The 24,874-nt window shown below is 30.9% G+C and overlaps 1 protein-coding gene across 6 annotated transcripts in view; it reads left to right on the forward strand.

Annotated features, from left to right (window-relative positions):
• The window catches only part of LOC145295349 (universal stress protein in QAH/OAS sulfhydrylase 3'region-like), a 152,590-nt gene that overhangs the window by 97,449 nt on the left and 30,267 nt on the right, over nucleotides 1–24,874 (forward strand). The gene's annotated exons all lie outside the window — the stretch shown is intronic.

Genomic DNA, 24,874 nt, shown 5'->3' on the forward strand with positions numbered 1-24,874 from the left:
CATTCAAAAAGTAAAAAAAAATGTGGTCCAGTGTTATTTCATTTTGAAAGAAACCGGCATGAAGTATATGCTTACCAATAATAGAAGAAACAAAAAATAGGCTAGTTCGAATCAAGTATCGATATGTCAGATGAATTGTTATTTGAGTGTGACTTTGAAAATCCGATAGAATAACTTTATATGTTAGGTGTCCAATTTTATGCATATTTACAGTTTTATATTTTATGGAAAGACGTGATTCTGGATTATGATGCTAGATTCTACAGAAAGAAATTTATCTTATAGTTAGCAAGTTCAATAGAATATATTCATAAGAATATTTTCATAAGAATATTTTCATAAGAAATGATTAACGTATTAAATGGTATTTCGGCTTTGAATTGAACAAAACATTCATTGTATTCTAAAGTTGCACAAACATGGAAAAGGCAATAAGCCATATTTGTTTTATGTTCAGAAAAGCATGAAAACTGCTATTCAACATGGCCAGTTGGATATTGATTTAATAACGAATGCAGACTCTTATAATTAAACTAAGAAAATGGGTCAATAATAAAAGCACGAGAACATGCTTTAGCTTATGAAACACTAAAATAGTTTTGTATGAACAAAGATACATAATTATAGACGAGAAAGTTCTTATTCAAGGGAGATTATCTAAGACTCTACAAGAAGAATAATCTTTAACAAAGAGAGTGACTTATGACATTATTTTATTATATACTTTTGATCTTTTGGCTGCGAACAAAGGTTAGCATTGTGCCAAAGTATGCCTTGAATTTGGATGTAAGTGAACGGAGACTCTCTAACAGAATAATGGATTATTAATCACATCTTATTACATTACATTAATCACATCTTATTACATTACAAAAGCTTGAATGCATAGAGAACTACTTGAATCTTTGACGGCTCATTTAACTAATGTAAGAATGGTGAGAGCTAACTCGTGGACATGAATACATAATGATTTCCTTTCGCTAAGATAAATAAAGTAATTGCACGAAAATCAGTAAATAAGTCACATAGTAAACGCTTTGCAAATAAATAAGTTCTGAAGTATTTTTGTTTCTCCTCTTGCAAAATATGATATGAGCGATAAAGGGAGGGAGATCAGAAAAGAATACATAAGAGAAACAAGGGAGATGATATGCTATTTTAAAACCTACAAGGTAATACAAGTGACGAAAAATAAAAGAATGAGGATTTATGTAGCAACGGAGCCCCTTGGATAAAAAAATTAAAAAACTGCTTTTACTGTTTATTTGTTGACCGGAAATGACAAACCGGAAATAACATTGAGTAAAGTGAAGCCAAATCTACTGAAAATCGCTGCATTCATAAATTATTGAAAAGAAAAAACAATTTTTGTAAAGGGAAAAGTCGAAATATAAAGGATTTTTAAAAATTTTATTTTAGAGAAATAGCTTAGCTTGCAATAAAACCATCTGTTTGGTATTCAGTGAGGATTAGTCTAACATCTGTCTCTGTCTCTGTCTCTGTCTCTCTCTCTCTCTCTCTCTCTCTTAGCTTGTGAACAATGAGATATATACAATCTTTTCAACAAATTGGAACTTAAATACGAAAGTGTTCTTGAATTTCTCTGAAATAATGCAGTCATGCAGTCATGAACAACTTGAATGACTGTGTATCTGGACGCATCATATGGCAAACGAGGTCATCATATGGCAAACGAGGTCACCATCTTATTTAGAGAACATGGTTTTTGAATAAATACAGTTATTAGTTGCGGCATTACCTATTCCAATACTAGAAGCGCTACCCGATGTTGCCCAGCCATGATTCCCTATATTACAACTTTTATTCTAATTTTTATTATTTCTATAATTTTGAATTTTCAAGTTATAGCTAAAATAAAATAATCGTTTCCAAGGAAATAAGTTTAAAACTACTTTTAAAGTTAATTTTCTTGAACTTTGTAATCTCAAATGAAAGAACATATTTTTAGACCCCTGTTCACTAATTTGGCCATCAAGCGAATGGATATTACAGGAAATATTTTTATACCATAAACTGATCGAGATCATACTGAATCAGTATAACACAAGTGGGGCATGGTAAGTCCTAGTATGCCACTCCAACAAGTGATGGGGCCCTGCAATCAAGTGGATAGCCAGCCATGCTATCTTACAAAATGTCCTGACACTTACAACACATAACCTCGTTCGAATCATGTAACTGTTCTAACACATCGATTAGAACAGCTCTAATCTCCTTGATGACACTGCAATATGAAAATGCAATAGGAACGTCGTACCATTATCTATAGAAGTTCCTTGTTCAACGACTAAAGGTGTCGTTATTCATGGAAGGTCTTCGCCCAATGGGCAGGTGTTGTTATTTATGAGAGGTCCTTGTCGAATGGGCTGATGTGCTGCTATTCTGGGTGAGAGGATAGAGAGAAAGAAAGACAAAAGAAAACGAAAGTGGCACTTTTGTAAAATGGATGACATAAACCGTTATTTTGATTTTTCAAACATTTAAAAACCATGTCAACAGGCAAGTCGGTAAAAAAGTAACAAAAGGAAAAATATACTTAATAAAATAGGAAAAGAGAAACAGAATAAATTTAACTAACAGGCACTATTGTTTTTTCTTTTTCTCGCTTTCTCTTTTAGTCATGTACCCCATCGATAGCAGTTTTCACTGTATGAGAGACAGTGGGGTAGGTTTTCTTTTTCTCTCGCTGCTATGCATTATCAATAAATCGAGTTTTAACTTCACTTTTCTTGGATTTCTATTGGATGGATGGATGCGTCAAAGGGGAATATCTTTTGTTGACTACGAATTAGTTACGACGGTTCTGCTCTGGGTTTCTGAGTTGTGATTTCTCAAAGAGGTTTCATGAATCTCCAAAATATCTTGAAGATTCTTTCATCCATACAACATCTTTAGGGACTGATCTGTTTTATGACCAAAAGCCTTAACAGCAACGCCATCTAACTGACTAATAAAACTCTCTCAGTCACACTGTCTGACTCGAGCTCGTCTCTTAAATTGACATTTCCTTTTCGCTTGAAAACTAATCAACTCAAAACAATTATTTCCCATTTTTGCTTGGTCTTTGTGTTCAATCTATTATTCAGCTAACACACATATGCATCCATCCTAATATATACTAGTGAGTGTATAGCTAATGTAATTAGGACCTTAAGTATTATAGCAATTAGCAGACAGATTCAGTCCCTCCTCTAGAGGTTGAATCTCCCGGGGTTAGTTCCACCAATGAGGTATTGGAGTTCCACTAAAGTGAGAACATTATACTCAGAATATGCAATGTTTGTAAATGTATATTATTTAATTGGAAATATTATTGAGATTAGTATTGTTTATTAATTTATTTATTGCGGACTATTATCCTCATCTTCTTAGATGTTGTTTCATGACGTTTCAGCCAACTATTCCTCTGGCCTTCGTCAGGTGGTAATCGTGACGGGATAGGAACTCCAAATCTCCTAACTGCATTCTTAGCAATTACTGCCATCCATAGTTGTTGTCGTCTCACCACGTTTTGGACAAGTAAGCCTCTGACCGGCTTTGGATAGGATTCTCAGACAATTATCACCTGGAACCGTAGAGATTCAATGTCTCTATCAACTGCGCCATGGGCCCCAAAGGGCGATCAATGTTGGAATTTTTGGTCTTATGAAGCCATGTTTATTTATTATCTGATCTTTCATGGTCGGTTCTGTACCAAATGATATATATATTATTTAATTGGAATTCATAATTGAGATGAGTATTATTTATTAATTTATTTATTTATTGCAGACTATTATCATTAACATAATATAAAGATAATAGTCCGCAATAAATAAATCAATAAATAATACTCATCTCAATGAATTCCAATTAAATAATATATATACCGTTCGGTACGGACCCGACCATGGAAGATCAGATAATAAATAATAAACATGGCTTCATAAGACCAAAAAATCCAACCTTGATCGCCCTTTGGGGCCCGTGGCGCAGTTGATAGAGACGTTGAATCTCTATGGTTCCAGGTGATAATTGTCTGAAGATAGCGGTTGCAATCCTACCCAAAGCTGGCCAGAGGCTTACTTGGCCAAAACGTGGTGAGATGGCAACAACTATGGATGGCAGTGATTGCTGAGAATGCAGTTAGGAGATTCGGAGTTCCTATCCCGTCACAGTTACAACTGGATGAAGGCCAGAGGAATAGTTGGCCGAAACGTTGTGAAACAACATCTAAGAAAGATGAGGATAATAGTCCGCAATAAATAAATTAATTTGTAAATGTAGCTGTGGTAGTTTCTGATTTCTTACAGACAGAGACACGATGTTTTTTATTAATTGCTTCAACCTATCGTTAGATACCAATGTTTCGTCTGATGTTGCAAACAAATGAAAATATCATTAAATTCCTACTGTTGGTGTTCGTTGCAAGGAGACCAAGTAAACGAGATGTGTGCCTGTCTTAATGTGGAACATGTAACAAATAGAATCTGATATCTGGATCCAATGCGAAATTATAATGCTTGGTTTCACGTTTGCCCTCCGCATAGCTGATAGTTGGCTTGTGAGTAATGAATGAATACAAAGAAAATTAAAAAGAACGTATAATATTAATTTATTAAGTTCTACAAGCGATCATATCCGATTGAATCGCATCACAAATTCTTGGGAACATTCCATTGCATTTTTTTTTTTAATTATATCAGAATGTTAAATTACCATTTTTGTATCACAACAGCTGTAGGCGCTGAAGTCTACATAATGACAACATCTGCAAAACAAAAATTAATTATTTAACTGCTGACCATTTCACAATTCTCACGTTTCTTAACAAACTATCTTATTTTATCAATCAGAGATTTTAGTATACGACAGCTTTTGAAGACCTATCCCAAATTGTAGTCATATTTGCTTAAAAAAAAACAGCGTTGGGAATAAAAAAAACTTGAAGCTGTTGTTTACCTGTGCTATTTTAGATATGATTTTAACCAGTCATATAAATTCGCCACAAACCAAGGCTGATATGAAAATTATTAATGACGCTTGGTGTCTATATTTTTATAGATTGGCAACTGTTTTGTTTATATTAATAGGACACATGCAGTTATCTGTCCGTTTCTAAAGATTATTGGGGGGGGGGTAACGTTCAAAATATTCTATTATGTCATATAAAATATAAAGAGAATAACACTGCATAAAAAGGAAAGGAAATAGATGTATGGAAACTGAAGTCGCTTTCAGGACTGCCAACAACCATTGTAAGAAATTAATAAAGAATGCAAGAGAGTTGTATGCTCAGTCCGTCAAATCCAAAGTAGCTGAGCAGCGGCTTGGTTCCCACCAGTTTGGCAAGTAGCAAACAGAATCCTGAACAGAAGTGTGTGCTCTATCCCAACTATCATCAATGGACGTGAGTTAATCTCGTCAGCATCAGACAAAGCCAAACTTTTTGCCAAGAACTTTGCAGCTAATTCTACCCTTTACGACCAAGGCCGCCAACCCCCAATATTTCCTCCTGTATCAGAAAACACACTATGTGATATACAAATATCTGTGCATAATGTTGCCAAGCTAAACAAAAACCTTGATTCCGGTAAAACAACCGGCCCTGACGATATTCCAATTATAGTACTCAAAAAACTTCAATCAGAACTAGCACCCATACTTACAAAACTATTTAAACGTTGTCTTAAGGAGAATTGCTTCCCATCACCCTGGAAAATCTCATCAGTATGCCCTGTATTTAAGAATTCAGGTGATCGTTCATCCCCCTCTCAGTACAAGTCAATAAGTCTCCTGTGCGTCATGAGTAAGTTGCTGGAATCTATGTTAAATAGAGAACTAATCAACCATCTCAACAAAAATAACGTTCTTAGTGACACACAATATGGTTTCCGTTCTGCTAGATCTACAGCAGATGTGCTTACAGTTATATCTCATAGGATTAGCGAATTTGTCGATGGAGGCAACCTTTCTAGGGCAATTGCTCTTGACATATAAAGGCCTTTGATAGGGTATGGCATACAGGTTTACTTCACAAGATCTCCAGCTATGGTGTAGCTGGAAATGTCTTCTCAATTATTAAATCATTTCTCTCTGATTGGTTCATAAGAGTAGTAGTTGATGGGCAAAAATCAGAAGCTCACAGTATTAATGCGGGAGTCCCTAAAGGGTCCATCCTGGGCCCAACTCTTTTCCTGATCTACATTAATGATCTTCCAAATTACATCCTTACATCATTCGTAGACATTTATGCTGATGACACTACCATATATGGTAGCCCATCTAAGACAGTAAACGACCAAGTTCTTTCTGATTCTCTCTCCTCTGATCTTGAGCACATGGTACAATGGGAAAAGGAGTGGCTGGTTACTTTTAATGCATCTAAAACCGAGCTTTTATCTTTGCATCATCAACATTCTGATCCCCATCTGGCTTCAATTGAAATGAATGGCTCTCGTCTTGGGGAGGCCTCAAGTTTTGACAAGCTTCTGGGCTTGACCTTTACTCCTGATCTTAAATGGAACACGTACATCAAATCTGTTGCCAAGGCCGCTTGAAAAATGGTTGGATCCTTCTATCGATCCAGTAGATATCTCATTGCTGATACAATTTTCTAACTATATAAGAGCCAGATACGTCCAAGGGTGGAATTCTTGTTTTTTTGTTTTTGCTCCTTTTCTCTACGGTAAAAAACGACCCCGGTGTCTAAATCTGGGATAAATAGGATCTTTAACATGTTTAAAAAGTAAATAGGTCTTTAACATGTTTCACAGTATCAACGATTCATAAGATTAGTCAGTCCCCGACGTCGAAAATCGATTGGTGCAAGTTGAGGACATGTCTGGTGATCGGTGATATTGTGAAACTGTAGTATCATTGAGGTTATATGCGAAGTATGTCGATTTATTTCAATTACAGGCAAAAAGGTACATGGTTTATTTTCCCATAGTTACTTCCCTTTAGCTACTATATTTTGATTTTAGCTTGAACATCGGTTTGTGTCGATTTACTGCCTCTCCACGAAGACTGGGTGCGACATAAGGCCGATTTAATGTGAGGAAAATCTAAATCCCAAAAAACGAAACTCTAGATTGGAACAAACTTTTAAAATCGTCTCAGTCCAGAAATATTTCTTATCTTCTAGCTGATAACAGAACATATACAAAATGTTTATCTTAATCCAAATGCCTGGATGTTGTTTATTTGATTCTGCTCTCGCATTGCACTTTTACGAATAAGTTATGATAACCAGGACAGATTATATATTAACCTTATTAAAACAAACAAACAAACAAAAAAGAGGATAAACGCTATGACATCTATTATAAATAAATGCTGGGTGTAGCCTTGTTTTGGAAAAAAAAAACTTAAGCTTTGCAAACATTTTACTACAAACAGATAATTATATGAAAGTATCGTTTCCTGTGTTTATACATAGATTATTACACCTATAAAATACAGAAAGAAAAAAGAAAAAAAGAAAAAAACATGGACACGATAAAAAAAAGTAGTAAAGCTATAATGAGGCATTGTTTTTAGAGGAGATCATGAATTAATTATATTATATTCAGCGCTAATTTTTAGACGATCTATCTTGCATTACTTGATCTACAGAAAAATAAAATGGTCTACGATAAGCGAAATAAAATGGGTAATATCGTGTTTATTTGATAAAACGTTTCTTACTTGTTACTAGTTTGCTTGTTGAATGAACTTTTGATTTGTTAAAAAACTGAAATGAATAAAATTTGAAAATAAAAGAAATGAGTGAAAAACAGAAAATATATAATCAAAGCATAGATCGTCGCTACATCTTTGAGCTCAAGGAATTTTCATAGAAGTAATACAATGAAAGCGAAAAATGAATGATCTACTTATTGTTTGAAGGTGTGTGTGTGTGTGTGTGTGCGTGCGTAAAACATAATCGTATATGGTATGTGCATGGCATAATTACGTTGACACGCCGGTTATCGTCAGATCACTGAAGTTAAGCAACGTTGAGCTTGGCTAATAGCAGATGGGTGACCATTTAGAAATTCTAGATGCTATATGTGCTATCCTTTTAATTCAGCATTGTTTCCAGTCGTCCTGAACTTCCACTTGCATTTAACAACCCCGACTCAGAATGGCTGTATGTACGTACGTATGTACGTATGGATGTATGGATGGATGTCTAAATATATGAATATAAAAATATAAAATATATAGATATAAAAATTCTGTCTAAATATTGAAGATTGTAATTTTATAGGATTTTATTAAGAAAAGTGTGTGTCAAAGTGCATATATGTGTAATTATCGTTATAGATATATTCGTTTAAATCTTTGTTTTTTCGAAGTTTATATATATATATATATATATATATATATATATATATATATATATATATATATATTAGATATATATATATAGATAGATAGATATAATATATAGATATGCATACGTCTTTTAAATCTTCACTTAGACTATTCTCTGCAGTCATTTGTCGAGTTGAAGAGTTTGTTAAGCTCGTAAGACAGGCTGGTAGTGATGGTTTCACAAATAAACAAGTGGAGCATGCATGGTCCCTCGTGAGGGCACAGGGAACGAGGCATAAAAAATGACTAAGTTCAGCATTTGCCCCTTCCCTCAGCATTTAGCCCAAAAGTCCCCAGGGGACGTCAATTCCTGGTGAAAATGAACAAACGGTGCAGTTTTAGACCTTCATATGTAAATTTGAGTTCTGCACCATGCAAAAAAAAAAAAAAAGAAATGACTAAATCCATCATTTGCCCCCCCCCCTCCATTTAGTCCCAAAAGTCCCCAAGGCCGTAACATATTTAAATTTGAGTTCAGCAAAACTGTTAATAAATAGACATACACAAAAAAATTTGGACAAATATTATAAAATAATCCCCAAAAATGGAATGTTTTTATTAACCCAAAAAGAGCCCTTGGGACGCACCCAAGAGTTATCACAAAGTATAGACAAACAAAATTATATAGAAATCAGTTAGTTACAACTTTTCAGAAAGTTTTATAAAAACCCAAGGCGTCAATTCTTTTTTTAATAAGCACAAAAGTGTCAATTTTAGCCATTTTAACCCGAAAGGCACTCCTTAGGAGGCAACGGAGTTTTTCTGGAAAATCCGTTCTGTTACTTTTTACTAATACCATGTTTAATGTTTGTGCAAAATTTTTAAAAATTCCAAGAGGTAGTTATTGACAGTTATTGAAGTGCGGACAGACGAACGGACGAATAATAGACGAACGGACAAGGGTGAATTTACAGGCCTGGGGACAAAAGAAAAAAAAAAAAAAAGAACACTATTAACAATTTGCCGTAAGACAATGCTGAAGAATTGGCAAAGAAAACTAACACGATCACAGAACAGCCATATTAGTGTGCAATTTGCCGCAGGTGAAGAAAGTGAAGTTTTTCTTATTCGCTCTCCGCAACTATTGCACCTATTAACAAGATATGGAAGTTATTCAGGATAAAAAAAAAAAAAATTTTTTTTAAAAAGGCCTCAGATTAAAATCTAAAATCATTCTGGCTTTTTCATCCATTTATTCATCCTTGTAGCTATTTTCTCGTTTAATAATTAAATTTACTTTCATAAAAAGAAATTTAATTAATTTAATTGTCAACAATAATTTCATGACAAAACCACGAGTTCTTATTTAATTGGTTACACACGAAAACAACGTTAAACGTAATGTAGGTTTTTAATTTTGGGAAAATTCAGCTTACCAAAATCCATTTCCACTCTGGAATTAAAAATTGCCTCAGTCTAGAACTCCCCCCCCCTTTGCCCAATGACTAAATGGCTACCGCACTTTGCTTCTAGCCCGAAGGGTATGTTTATTCTTATTCTTGCAAATATGACACAAGGTCAAAGCTGGGAAGTGCTGAAAACTAAGAGTGTGTAAGTGAAGACATACATCAAGCTTCATTTTGAAGTCAAGGTCATTGTTCTTAGTTGTCAGCTAAAGCTACCTAGAATAAAGCAAAGGATGGCGTGACTTGCTATCACGTAGTATAGTTTTCCCAGATATTTAACATATTATTTTGATGTCACTTTTATTCGCATTTAAATAACTAAACCAGTTTTTCTTGTTTGTAAACGAGAACAGGGTCATGGTGTGAATTTCTTTTCAAGACATCACAACGTATGACTTAAACTTCGCCTTTGTTAAAACTTGAGGCTTGCGTGCGCGCGCGCGCACACACACACACAACACTACTATATAAATGTATGTGCATTATAGATTAATATATCGTTTTGAAATTGAATGACTTGTCTTCAACCAAAAGTCACTTATTTACTCTTAGAAACTTTCATTCAATAAAATATGTCGTACACACACACACACACACACACACACACACACACACGGAAACATATTAAATGTATATGCAGCTTCTCTTCCAATTTTCGGATTTTAATAATGTCAAATAACACTTCATTTCGTTTTGACGGATTGATTGTTGCTATTTCTTCAGATAAGTTAAGGGCATAATAGATTCACTAATTGATATAATAATTAAGTGACTGATTTTGCACTACGAAACAGAAACTGTCAAGAATTGTAAAAGTCAACTGAATTAAAGGAATAAATAATAAGATGGTCAACATCATGAATTTTGGAATATAGTTGTCATTTATTATATATATATATATATATATATATATATATATATATATATATATATATATATATATATATACAAAAAGAAAATATTTCAAAGCCAAGCCTAGAAAAGTCATGAATTACATAGAAAAATTCGAGCATCTAAAGTAATATGGTTCAGATTAAATATAGAAAAGTAAAAAGACTAGTTGTTAAAACTGGAACAGAAAAAAACAAAGTATACTAGTAAAAAAATCTAATAAATTTATAATTTGTAGCATTAAGAAATTTGAAAAAAATCAATTTAAAATTATATAATCAATTCTTACTGCAATATCTAAAGTTATAAATTTATATTTTCTATTAGAATATCTTATCTTTCATTTTTCCCAGTTTTAACAATTAGTGCTCGCTTTTTCTGTGTAATATATATATATATATATATATATATATATATATATATATATATATATATCCGACATATTTTATTGAATGATATATATATATTCGACATATTTTATTGAATGATATATATATATATATATATATATATATATATATTCGACATATTTTATTGAATGACATATTTATACGAATATATATGTGCATATATATGCATATATGTGCATATATAAATATGATTATATGCATATTTATGTGTGTGCATACATATGTATATCTATGTGAGTATACGTGTACATATATGCACATATATGCACATAATAATGGATATATACGCATATATATGTGTATATATATAAGTTTCGTGGTTAAATTTTAAATTCTGGAAAAACAACATATAGAGACATATATTCGATTGAAGAATTTATTGCTTGACAAAAGGAATATATAGAAAGGGTTATATTAATTTCCTTAATCCATGGATTTTCAACAATGGCTCATATCATCAGAGGAAATGAAATGCAATTAGCAAAATGTTCAGCTGCGAATATATATATATATATATATATATATATATATATACGTGTGTGTAACAACGGTTTTATATTTATCTAGTTTCCATCTAATGACACATTTTTGATAATGTGAGGACAGAAATATTATAATGCAAATAACGCTTTTTATCTTAAATGATTTTATATTTTTCATAGGTCATTATTATTTACAAAGCGTGAAGTAATTCCTTATTTCTGACTGACATATACAGATATATATATATATATATATAATTATATATATATATATATATATATATATATATATATATATATATACTAGCTGTACCCGGCCACGCGTTGCTGTGGTTCCGTTTGGTGAAATGATTAAATTGAATGAATATAGCAAAATTTTTAAAAAATTTGTAAGGTAGACTATGAGTTTTCGCATCACGTCATGAACTAAGTTACATTTTTAAATATGTAGATAAACATCAATAAATAATTTTGAAATTTGCATATACATCTATCTTATTGGCACATAGATCTATTTCATTCTTATTAGAAATCATCAGTGCAACTCATCCGAATTAAATAATGAACCCATGCATAGATATGCTACAGCAAAGGTGATTTCCATGTTGTTGCTTCTTAATGTCTTGTATTTACAAAGGGCAGTGTTATTAATCTTTCTGGAGTTGAAGTCCCACGACGAACTCATGTACAGATATGCTTCAGTGAAGGATGTTTTTGATGTTTTTGACTCTCAAATTCTTGATTGAATAATAATTTTGGAGATTGTCTTTTGGACTTCATTTTGATCCAGTTGCCATTTAATATGAAGGATTTAATTTTCCAAAACTTGTGGATACACAATATTCTTAGTAGTTCACAATGTATTGGCCTGTCGACAAATGTATGGTCAAATAAGGCTAATTTTTTTTATTTGCGGCCAAATAGATTTGGAGAAATATATTTTTTTTTTTAAAGTGTTAAATTGAAGAATCTGAAAAAAAGAGAAGTCTGAAAAAAAAATATTGGCTTGATTGATTTCTCAATTTATTTATCTGTCGAGATATGTATGGTCAATTGAGACCTTTTTTTGCATATGGTTCAGCAATTTTCCTTGCTTACAAATAGATTTGTAGAAATATTTTCTTTTTTTTTTTGCTTATTTTCAATTGAGGAATCTGAAAATCTTTTCTTTGCTTCAAAATAGATTTGGAGCAATTTTTTTTATTTTTTATATTTTTCTTCTTTTTTTTTGCTTATTGGTAATTGATCTGTATGGTCAATTAAGGCCAATTTAGCTTTCTATGTGGTTCTGTAGTTTTCTTTTTGTCCAAATAGATTTGGAGAAATGAATTTAGTTTTAAAATTGTTTTATGTTTTAATGCCTGTTTGTAATTGAGGAATCTGAAGAAAGAGAAGTCTAAAAAAATATTTGCTTGAGTGATTTCTCAATTTATTTGCCTGTATGGCCAAGTAATGCCAATTTTTTATGGTAATTCTGTAATTTTGTTTACGTCCAAGTAGGTTTGATTCTTTGTTTCTGCAAGTTTTTAATTAAGCAATCTGATAAAAGAGGAGACTGAAGAAAAACATATGCTTGATAGATATCGCAATATAAGCAATTGTTTGGCCAGTCAACAGCTGTATCGTTATGTAAGGCCAAGTGTTTTTTAGTAAAAAGATAGCTCGTACGCTATATACACGTGAGTAAGAAAATGGTATTGATTTCTATAACTCAAAAATCAAAAATCATTTGTAAGAAGATGTATTCTTTATTGTAATATTATAAGATTTTAAGAATAATTAATTAATCGTTTAAAAAATCTGTAGAAAAAGCAGGAAGCAAAATATTGAAATAATTGCAATAGCAATATAGTAATGCCCCCACAAAACACCGGAAAACGGTAAGGAATAAATATTGTTGGACAACGTTGAAAGAAGGATTTATGTATAAAATCTATTTGAATTGTTAAAGTATAATCGTACAATTTCTAAATGCACGTGAAAGTTGAAAAAAAAATTTATGGGGGGAAAAAAATGTAGAAATAAGATTGACTGCCCCCCCCAAAAAAAAAAGAAAAAAGAAACAGCAAATGAATTAGTAAGAAAAACAAAATAATTTTTAATTCCTGTAATTCGAGATAAGTTCAAATATGAAGTTATTTAGAAAGAGTTACCGAAAGAAACTTACCAAGAATCATCACACGTGGGGAAGAATAAAAATGGGATGGGGGGGGGGGCAAAAAATGCGGTAAGTTTTTACAGCAAATGAAATCGATCGAAGCAAATGGATGCTATTAATATTTTTAAGAATTAAACAAATTTATTTTATGTAGGCTTGGTTTTAATCAAAACACTTGGATTTTAAATTTAAATAAAGATGTAATCTTGGAATTTAAATAAAAAAAAAATGGAATTTTGGAATGCGAGATGCCGTAAAAAAAATGTAGAAATAAGATTGAATGTAAAAAAAATTTAAAAAAAAAACAGCAAATGAATTTTTATGGAAAAAAAAGAAACTTACCAAGGAATTTGTTGAATATCAGAATAAAAATAAAAAAATAAATAAAAAATAAACGGAAAGAAACACGTGAGGAAGAAAAAATTGCAGTAAGTTTTTACAGCAAATGAATTCGATCGAAACAATTTTTAAGAATTAAATATATTTTAGGTAGGCTTGGCTTTAACCAAGACACTTGTAATTTAAATTTAAAAAAAAGTGGAATTTTGGAATGCGAGATGCCGTAAAAAAAAAATGTAGAAATAAGATTGACTGCATTAAAAAAAAAAAAAAAAAGAAACAGCAAATGAATTAGCACAAATTGCCGGAAAGTGGTTAAATCCTGTAATTCGAGATAAGTTCAAATATGAAGTTATATATGAAAAAAAGTACAGCAAATGAAATCGATCGAAGCAAATGGATACTATTTTTTTTATTTATTAATATTTTAAAGAATTAAACAAATTTATTTTAGGTAGGCTTGGATTTAATCTAAACACTTTAAATTTAAATTAAAAAAAAATGGAATTGTGGAATGCGAGATGCCGTAAAAAAAAATAAAAAAAAATTATGTTTTTATGGATGAAATAAACAAATGAATTATAAATGTAAATTTTGGATGAACAAATGAAATAAAAAAAATGTAAAAATAAGAGATGCTTATTATACTTAGCAATGTAACACTGAAAATGTTGTCATGCGAAATCGTCAAATCGTAGTGAAATCATTCCAACGTGCATTCTACCGGAAATAAAATTTGACCACAGGTTCGCATTTAAGAAAAATGTTTTTATTTTATTTTATATATTTTTATAATTTGGGATGTTAATTTATTTTAATAACATATAGACTGTCTGAAGCTTTCAAATAAATTGGTAATGTACAAATATGGTTTTATTGATAACGAACGAAACCAGAATTACATTTCTAATTCGAAATTCGAAATCGTCAACTCGTCGTGAATTTACTGCAAACCGGAAATAAAATGGAACATAGTTCTGCATTTACGAAAAATATTTTTATTTTATTTAATATATTTTTTATAATTTGCGATGTTAATTTATTTTAATAACATGCAAACATTCCTTGACTTTACAGATAAATATTCTGAAAATTTCAATTAAATTGGTAACGTAGAAATATGATTTTATTCGCTTATAACGAACCAAAAATTACATATATATATATATATATATATATATATATATATATATATATATATATATATATAAGAGCAAACAGTTAATAAAACGTTAAAAACACTTTGAAAAAGAGTTAAAAACATATTTAATCTGAAAAGGAAACACTTGATAAGTGGATAGTCCTTAATCCGCGGAGTTTCGAAGAAATACTTTCCTTCTCATCAGAGGGTAGGAATTAGCAAAATGCGGGATCGGATTTACATACAAAAGTATTTGATGAAACTGCAAGTAAGTCAAAGATCTTATTTGATAACAAAAAGTGAAGCAGAGGTAATATGGTAAAGAGAAAAGTAATTACACGTGAATTGATAGTCTGGTGAAAGGTAAATAATCCAATGACGGTAAAAATCGAAAAATATAAATCCAAGAAAGTTAATTGAATTTCCATTTGCACAAGTAAAATCCAAGGAAATCACGTAATTTGAAGATGGTCCAAAATAATCCAAAAGGCTGAAATCCATGGAATAATGCACAAGTATGTACAAGGAAAAGGGGAAAAAATCCAATAATATTAATAAAAGAAAAATAAGATATGCGTTTCACACTGCTGCCGAAAAAAAATTCGCGTTGTTATTTGGCTTTAAAGTGTTAAATGTAACCCGTCTCTTATATATATATATATATATATATATATATATATATATATATATATATATATATATATATTCAGTAATGTGATTGATAATTTAAAATTAAAATTAGAATTAAATTAAAAATCCGTTTCACAAGAAGGAACAATAACAAAGTCAATAGTTTGATGTTAAATTTCAGTCAAAGTCAATAATTGGATACATATAATGATGTGTTTGTTCTTTCCTTCCTTCTTCCACGAGATCCGATCATTATATGTATCCAATTATTGACTTTGACTGAAATTTAACATCAAACTATTGACTTTGTTATTGTTCCTTCTTGTGAAACGGATTTTTAATTTAATTCTAATTTGAATTTTAAATTATCAATCACATTACTGAATATATATATATATATATATATATATGTATATATATATATATATATATATATATAAGAGCAAATAGTTAATAAAACATATTAAAAACACTTTGAAAAAGAGTTAAAAACACATTTAATCTGAAAAGGAAACACTTAATAAGTGGATAGTCCTTAATCCGCGGAGTTTCGAAGAAATACTTTCCTTCTCATCAGAGGGTAGGAATTAGCAAAATGAGGGATCAGATTTTGCATACAAAAGTATTTGATGAAACTACAAGTAAGTCAAAGATCTTACTTAATAACAAAAAGGGAAGCAGAGGGAATATGGTAAAGAAAAAGGTGATTTCACGTGAATTGATAGTCAGGTGAAAGGTAAGGTATCCAATGACGGTAAAATCCAAAAATGTAAATCCAAGAAAGTTAATTTAATTTTCCATTCGCTCAAGTAAAATCCAAGGAAATTGCATAATTGGAAGATGGTCCAAAATAATCCAAAAGGCTGAAATCCGTGGAATAATTCACAAATATGTACAAGGAAAAGGGGAAAAAATCCAATAATAATTAAAGAAAAATAAGATATGTTTTTAACACGACTGCCGAGAACAAAGTGTTTAATTTTATTTTTATTTTATATATATATATATATATATATATATATATATATATATATATATATATATATATATATATATATATATATATATATATACAGGTTGAAAAAGGAGTGTATATCTCCGAAATATATCATTCGTTTATTTTATAAAGTTTTAAAACAATTCGCGTTGTTATTTGGCTTTAAAGTGTTAAATGTAACACGTCTCTTATTTGATTTTCATATATATATATATATATATATATATATATATATATATATATATATATATATATATATATATATATATATATAGGCAGATAGCTAGATAGCTAGATAGCTAGCTAGCTAGCTAGCTAGATAGATAGATAGATAGATAGATAGATAGATAGATAGATAGATAGATAGATAGATAGATAGATAGATAGATAGATGGGCGGGTGCGGATACCATTACGTCACGAATCTCCAGCTGAAATTACGTACTATTTAATCTCTTTTATTAATGTCAATTGTTGTTGATTTTTTAAGGATAATTTAATTCGGTACACACTGTTTCCTCCTAGGAAATCGGGGAAGCCAATTATCTCCCTGAGATCCGTACAATCGCCCGTAGTTTGGATGTAAACAAACAAATATATTATTTATTTATAAAACAGTTATCTACTGCTTACATGTTCCAACAATCCCCACTGATTTTATATTTGTTCCAGTTTTGTTTTCCAATTCCATACGCATACTCCAGGTTGAATATCCCTTTTTGATCTATATTGTTCTATATTATCTTTAATAATATTATATCTGCCATACTCTGAATTTTTACAACTATGTGCTAACCAGAAAAATTATAGGTAGTCTATATACTTGGTATTTTACTAACTATTTTCCTCTGATGATAGGAGTCATTCTTTGAAACTCCATGGAATAAGGAAAAATCTTTTAATCTGTATCCTTTATTTCAAATAATAAATGTTGTAAATTCTAATTTGCAAAATTTTAACTTCTTTCATATAATGATGCTCTATATGGAATACTAAGTATTTTCATCTGGTTAGGATTGTCTTATAAATATTAGTATTGATATGTATATATCCTCTTTAAGAAATCTGAAATTTTTTTCAGTTTGTAAACTTGATTTTCTAATACATACGTGTGTGTGTGAACGCATGTTTATATATGTATATACAATAAAAATTAAAAAAAATAAAACTTTATATTATTAACTCATCAAAAGGTCAAAAACAATACATTTAACGAAAGATTTTCAATAATTCAAAGAGCTTTAAAACATATGTTTTTTTTTCATCAGAGATAAAAACTGGCAAAATAAAAATGTAAGGTTGTTATAGAATTGCCAGTTAGCATAAAAGTTGAAAAATTACAATGTTCGAGGATGTGATTTTAAAATGCAAAGTTGGAGATGGTGTCCATGAGTCTGAATATAGTCAAATCCGATAAATGGAATTGGTTGATAAATAAAAGCAGAAAACAAAACAAAACATGATATTTATATGAATAAATTCAAATAAACCAGAGTTTAAAAATCCTTAGAATGTCAAAATCAAAATTATAGAATCATCTTGAAATTGAAAACTCCTTTGGCAAATTAAAAGATAATATGGATACTGCAAAGTTTTGTTGAAATAAATTCAATTAAATAGACAATAATAGAAAAGAAAAGAAAAAGATATATACGTATTCTCAAAAAGGTATGAAGCATATACATATGTGGATAATTTATATATATATATATATGCTGCTTTTTTGCTTTATATATATATATATATATATATATATAAAGAGAGAGAGACAGACAGACAGACAGACAGACAGACAGACAGAAGAACATAATTTAAGACTGTAAATTATATTTCACATTAATTTATTGTTCGACAAAATACTCAAATAAGAAATATTTATTTGAGTATCCTGTCGAACAATAAATTCATGCAAAATATAATTTACATGCTTAAATTGTGTTTTTATGACAAGCTCTATTTCCTATCTTGGTGGTATTGAGCTTTTTTATATATAAATGTTAATATTTGTATTCACTTTAATTTTACAAGAGCTTTTGGCTTATAAACTTAATTTTTACTTTTTGATATATATATATATATATATATATATATATATATATATATATATATATATAGAGAGAGAGAGAGAGAGAGAGAGAGAGAGAGACATTTGTTTATATACAATGAGTTATTTATAACCTTTACAATAAAATACTGATTATAGGCACTCTAGGAAATAAAATAGAAACGATTTTAAGAAAGAAGAAAGCAAAAACTAGAAGCATTATCCTTTCCAGTGTAAAGGTTTCGTTATCAATCATAACAATTCTTAACTCAGATGAATAGATGGACATCACTAATGTTATTGGGGGGGGGGGCAGAGAAGAATGAAGATATCAGTGCTTACAATTTAAGCACATTAATAGATTGATATTATTACGATCCGATGTCTTAACAATAATGTAATCCCTATATATAATAAAAGAGGCGCGTTTTTCCCATCTGGACAAAAATACCGTAAGTTTACAACAACAGATGGCACATACAAATTTATTATTTTACCCTATTAGCCATTACCAACGACATTTTAGACGCATTAATTCTTAATATTAAAACATTATATTTATACCTAGGAGCAACATCATCATCATCATGTTCATAACCTACAGAGGAAGTAGTTGCAATTTCACTCCCTAATCTATAAGTCCTCTTACGACCCCATCCTTCAACGCGTGAATTTATTATTTCATACTTTCCTATGCTTACACTGTCATTAACTGGCTATTAAACTGATATACATCGCATACTCTTACCACTCTCCATCTACAGAAATAATGATGTCTCCCTGTACGTATACACTGGCTTTCGATTGGCTGACCTATAAACATTCCTACATTCTAGTTTAACGGTATCAGCCTCAAAACCGAACGGTCACTTGCACTTCATTATGGTCGCTTTCGATTACAAATATACGAAAGAGAAACCTTCTTGCTTCTTATCGCATTAAACACACCGACAACGCAGTACACATGTATTTACACATTAAAAAAGTTATTGTCTGTGCCATTCAACTAATTGGCCGCATAAACTTCCGCATACTTGTGCTTGTGTTTACATACACACACGTACATGTGCGTATGAATTTGTTTTTGTTTATGTACATACGCGTGTGTTTATTTTAATGCTAATTTCATTTATTTCCAAATTGTCCAAACCAATAAATTTTCTTTAACTTACATAAATTTAGTTCATTTTCTTTCATTTTTTTTTTTTTTTTTTTTTTGTGCGCGTGTGCATTTTATTTTTATTGAAATAATATTTTTTTGTTCATTGGGTATTTTACAAACTTTAATTTATTGTAATTTAAGGCATCTTTCAGAGTGGTAGTGGCGAAATAGTGCGTAAAAAATGAACGCACCCTAAAAAATGAAAAAAAAAACTTTGTTCTTTGAGTATTTTGTTGAATTTTATTTTTACAAATATTGAGTATTTTCTTCCAATTTGTTCAAAATTTTGTTATAAAAACTATAATTTATTGTAATGAAAATATTTAAACCAAATGGTTTAGTTTGTGATTAAATAAATTAAAACTGGTGAATGGTGCGTAAAAAAAAATCAACGTGCACGAAAAAAATGAAAGGAACCAAACCTAAAAATTCAATGAAGAAAAATTTCATAAAACGCACGAAAAAATTAAAGAAAATTAATATTTTTTATTTACATTAAAGAAAAATTATTTAAGTTAAAAAAGAAAGAGTAAATAAAACATACTAAACTGCTTGCGCCTGCACACTTCTATCGCAAGGGAGCTTCGTTACGCAAAACATACGTGTGTACAGGGTCCACTTTCAGTGTGTCTTACCGTACTTTTTAAAGTTCACGCGAATTCATTCATAATTGTAAGGTTATTCAAAATTGTAGAAATACACCACAAACGCAACTGAAAAAGTTATTCAAACGTCCGTTGGAATATAAATATGTCAAATGAAGTGGTGCTTATGCACTTATATTAGCGTGCTATTTTTTATATAGTATTTTCACGTTAAATTAATGTTTTACAATATCTTTTTGTTAATTAAATTGTTCAGTGAAACTACAGAATAACTCAAAATAAAATGATTTTTGGTAAAACTTGCAGAGAATGCTGTTTTACGGTTGTTGTAAAAATGTAACGGAAATTTAAATTTCGTTCCGTTTTAAATTCGGTACATTTTTACATTACGTCCAACTCATCGTTCACATTCGACATGTCAACTTTTAGAGGTTTTGTGGTATGCTGACAAGGTTTTAAGTATATATTCAGAAAGCCGTTCTTAACATGAGGAGGTTGCGGGTGTCTATTTCGAAAGCCTTCTTAACATGGGGAAGTTTGTTTATTCGTTGTATGCATACCCGAAAACCTATAAAAGTCGATATTTCAAATGTGAACGGCGAGTTGGACTTAGGTAAAAGGAAAAAAAAATACCAAAAAGGTATACCAAATTGACTTTTTTCGTTTAAAATTTAAATTATTTCGTTTTAATCCATAACACGCAATGTTAGAAAACATTTACACATATAAGCAAAAAACAGAACTCCTCACAAATAAACAAAAAAAAATTCTCGAATCACGGATATTATACTTTTCTATAAGTAAACAATTAACAGATTCTTATCTGTACTAGTTTTATTTTATTATATCATAACTTTTAGGATATAGTTTTTTATATTCATGATTTCATCCCCATACTTATTTTTTCTGGAATCCTCAAAACCGATTAAAACAATTCAAAATAACATCTTGACACTTTTTATACCTAAAATTATAAGTTTTTCCCCAGTGTTATTTTTTCTTTACTTTTTTTGTAAGGAAACATTGAAGACAAGTTTGACATTCCACATTTTAATTTGATACTTGTGTTTGCTATCGTCACAATTCATAGTTAAATGTACATGTTAAATCGTTAAATCGTGTTTCATCTTAGATTAGATATTGCTTAGTTAAAATCCAGTAACGAGTTACAATACCCAAAAGGCGAGCATACAAATTGAAAAAAAATGGTTCTTGATAGCACAAACACGAAAAGGCACTGATTTATTTATTTGATACTTGTATTTGGAATCGAACGTTCAAAATCTGAAATAACAATGAAAATTTCTGATTTCTGTTTATTTGTGACAAAGTTTTATTTTTTAGTTTAAATTCTTAACTTATATTATTCACTTGTTTACTTGCTAATGGCCCGCTTTATTCCCTTTTGCTCAATATAGGGTTACAAAGAATTCATAATAAACGATAATCATGAAGGAAGAGAGAGAGAGAAAGGTGGGGAGAGAGAGAGAGAGAGAGATTTGACTTCATTTCATTCACGCGTTTAAGTACTGTTATCTCATACGCTCAATTGTCGCATTTTCACTATGGTCCAATCGATTAAGAGGTTTCTTTGTTTTTCCTACATCTCATTTTCCTTCTGCCGTCATACGATCGCGCCTCGCACATGCAGGTAATTTCTTTTATTCTTTTTTTTTTCCTTTTTTTTTTTTTTTTTTTTTTCTTTTGCTCGAACCGGTAAGATCTGATATTTACATTTCATTTACAAGGTTTTCTTACTTTTTATAGATTTTTCTTTCTGGATAACTCGCACAGAGATTAACTATTATTAAATGTTACTTCTTCATTTTGCCACATAAATACGTCATAATGCAAAATACCATTGAAGTTTAAAACTATTTGTGCGTACTTTAATCCATTATAACTATTATTGAATTTTGGTTCTTTATTTTTTAACCAAATAGGTCACAAAGCTAAATAATTTGTTCTTATTATTACATACCTTACATTACGGGCTAATTTCTTGCTAACCACAACCACACTCACAAAATGGAATGTTTATTACGAAAGCCGTTTTTAACATAGGTAGGTTGAGAGTGTCAATTCCGATTGCCGTTCTTACCATGAGGAGGTTGGTGGTTGGACTACAATAACAACACCAACCGTACTTTAATTTTTTACATGGAAGGGGGGGGCCACCACCGGGCAACGCCGGTTAACGGATCCAGCTAGTCTATAATAAAAATGACACAATTTAGCGGAAAGTGTTCCAACACAATACTTTTATACTTGGCTAATTTGCAAAATAAAACCATTTCTAGTTCAACTCGAGTATTTTTATTATAACTTATGAAGAAAAATAAATCGTAACTTGAATCCCTCCCCCGTCTGTTTCTTATCTTTTCTTTTTATCTCTTCCTCTTCCTCTCTCTATCTGTCCTCCCTTTCTTCTCCTTCTCTTATCCCTGCGCGAGCCTTTTCTAGTCTCACACAAAAACACACATTCACATTTCAAGCTATATTACTTGTCATATACATACGCGCACACAAACATACGCGCCCACGTCCACACACGTACATACATTCACGTGTATATACACACACGCTTACGTACACACATGTACTCACATACACGCACGCATGGACAACATCACTTCCCCTTTCAAAGGAAATCCACACATACGCAAAAGACACACCGGAAACACATATAAAAGGAAGAGACAAGCTGTTTCCAGCCCTTTTCAGACCAGCCTCCTAGCTGGACGGTCTACGGACCGACAGCGTGCCTTTTCGGCATGCGCACGCACGTACCTCACACCACTTGCTACTATGTGGGACAAAAAGCTAACAGACCGTATGTACACCTTTACACTTTTTCTCTCTCTACATATACAACTTGTCCCTGAGAATACCTTCGCATAGCTGAGTGCTAACATGGCGCACAGCTTAACCTCTATCCTTTTCTTTGTCTACACGCTGGACTATCATTCTCATTTCTACTATATTACTCACCACTCTTCGCACGCGCGAACAAACGATAGTGACTCGAATGTGAGATGAAAACACATTTCCTTTTTCCTTCTATAATACCAATCCCGCAACAAACGATGGTTACGCCCGCGCGGACATGAACACATGTTATATCTAAAACATTCATTCTTTCAACAGTAAATAAACGACACGTTTATCTTATCCATCAATTGGGTTTTTGTTTCCTTCAATTCCATTCTTTTCATTATTTTCTTTTGGCGAGTTAGGGTATTTTATATCCTGGTCCGCAACATCCATCTATCTATTAATCTCTCTTTTTTCTGAATGACCCGTCTTTCCTACACTTTCAGAGATAAAATTGCTCCTCAGCTTAAAAAACTATTTTATACCTCCCAGTCTCGGCTGAGAATCGTTAATCTTGCATATAAGTCAGTCTTGTAAAGGCTTGTTTGTCGATGGAATACAATAACCAAGACAGTAAGGCCTAGTTTAGAAATGACCACAATTACCTTCGCATAAATGGAAAGTCTGCCTTTGGGCTGGATCTAATTTTATGAATATTTTTTAAAGTAGCGACATTGGTTTATATAGAGATGATAGTTTGGCTGTAATAGGGAACTGAAACAAGGTTAAAGGTGATTATATATATATATATATATATATATATATATATATATATATATATATATATTATAGTAAAAAATAATTATGACAGCCCCTTTAAGAAATTCGTTTCTTATCGTTGAGCACTTTCAGTTGAATTAAAATCGGTCAATTTAGCTCTTATGCATAGATCATCGTATAACGATTAGATTACTGTCTGACTGACGTAAATGAACATTTAAAATTAAAATGTTTAAATTCAACGTTATTTCACGCGGTTAATGGTAGCCGAATTGATACGGTCTTCGCTAATCGAGCCAGAGATGCCTCGTGTTGAGGGGTTCGAAACGTTCGACTGGCGTTAATCGTGACACCCTGCACTGAAGATTCCCGAAAGGATGAAACACTAGTGTCTGTAGATATTTAATTATTATAGTAAAAAATAATTATATATATATATATATATATATATATATATATATATATATATATATATATATATATATATATATATATATATATAAACATTTATAAAGTCAATTTTAGTACCAAAATATTTTTTCTATAAACCATCGTAAATCAAAGATTTCATTCGATTCCCAACCGTCTTCAGTGAATTATAGACATATATATTTTTTACACATTGCGGATCGGTAACGACAAATGCCGACAACGC

Source organism: Euprymna scolopes, chromosome 2 (genome assembly GCF_053919585.1).
Source record: "Euprymna scolopes isolate OS-2025 chromosome 2, ASM5391958v1, whole genome shotgun sequence".
Taxonomy (NCBI): domain Eukaryota; kingdom Metazoa; phylum Mollusca; class Cephalopoda; order Sepiida; family Sepiolidae; genus Euprymna; species Euprymna scolopes.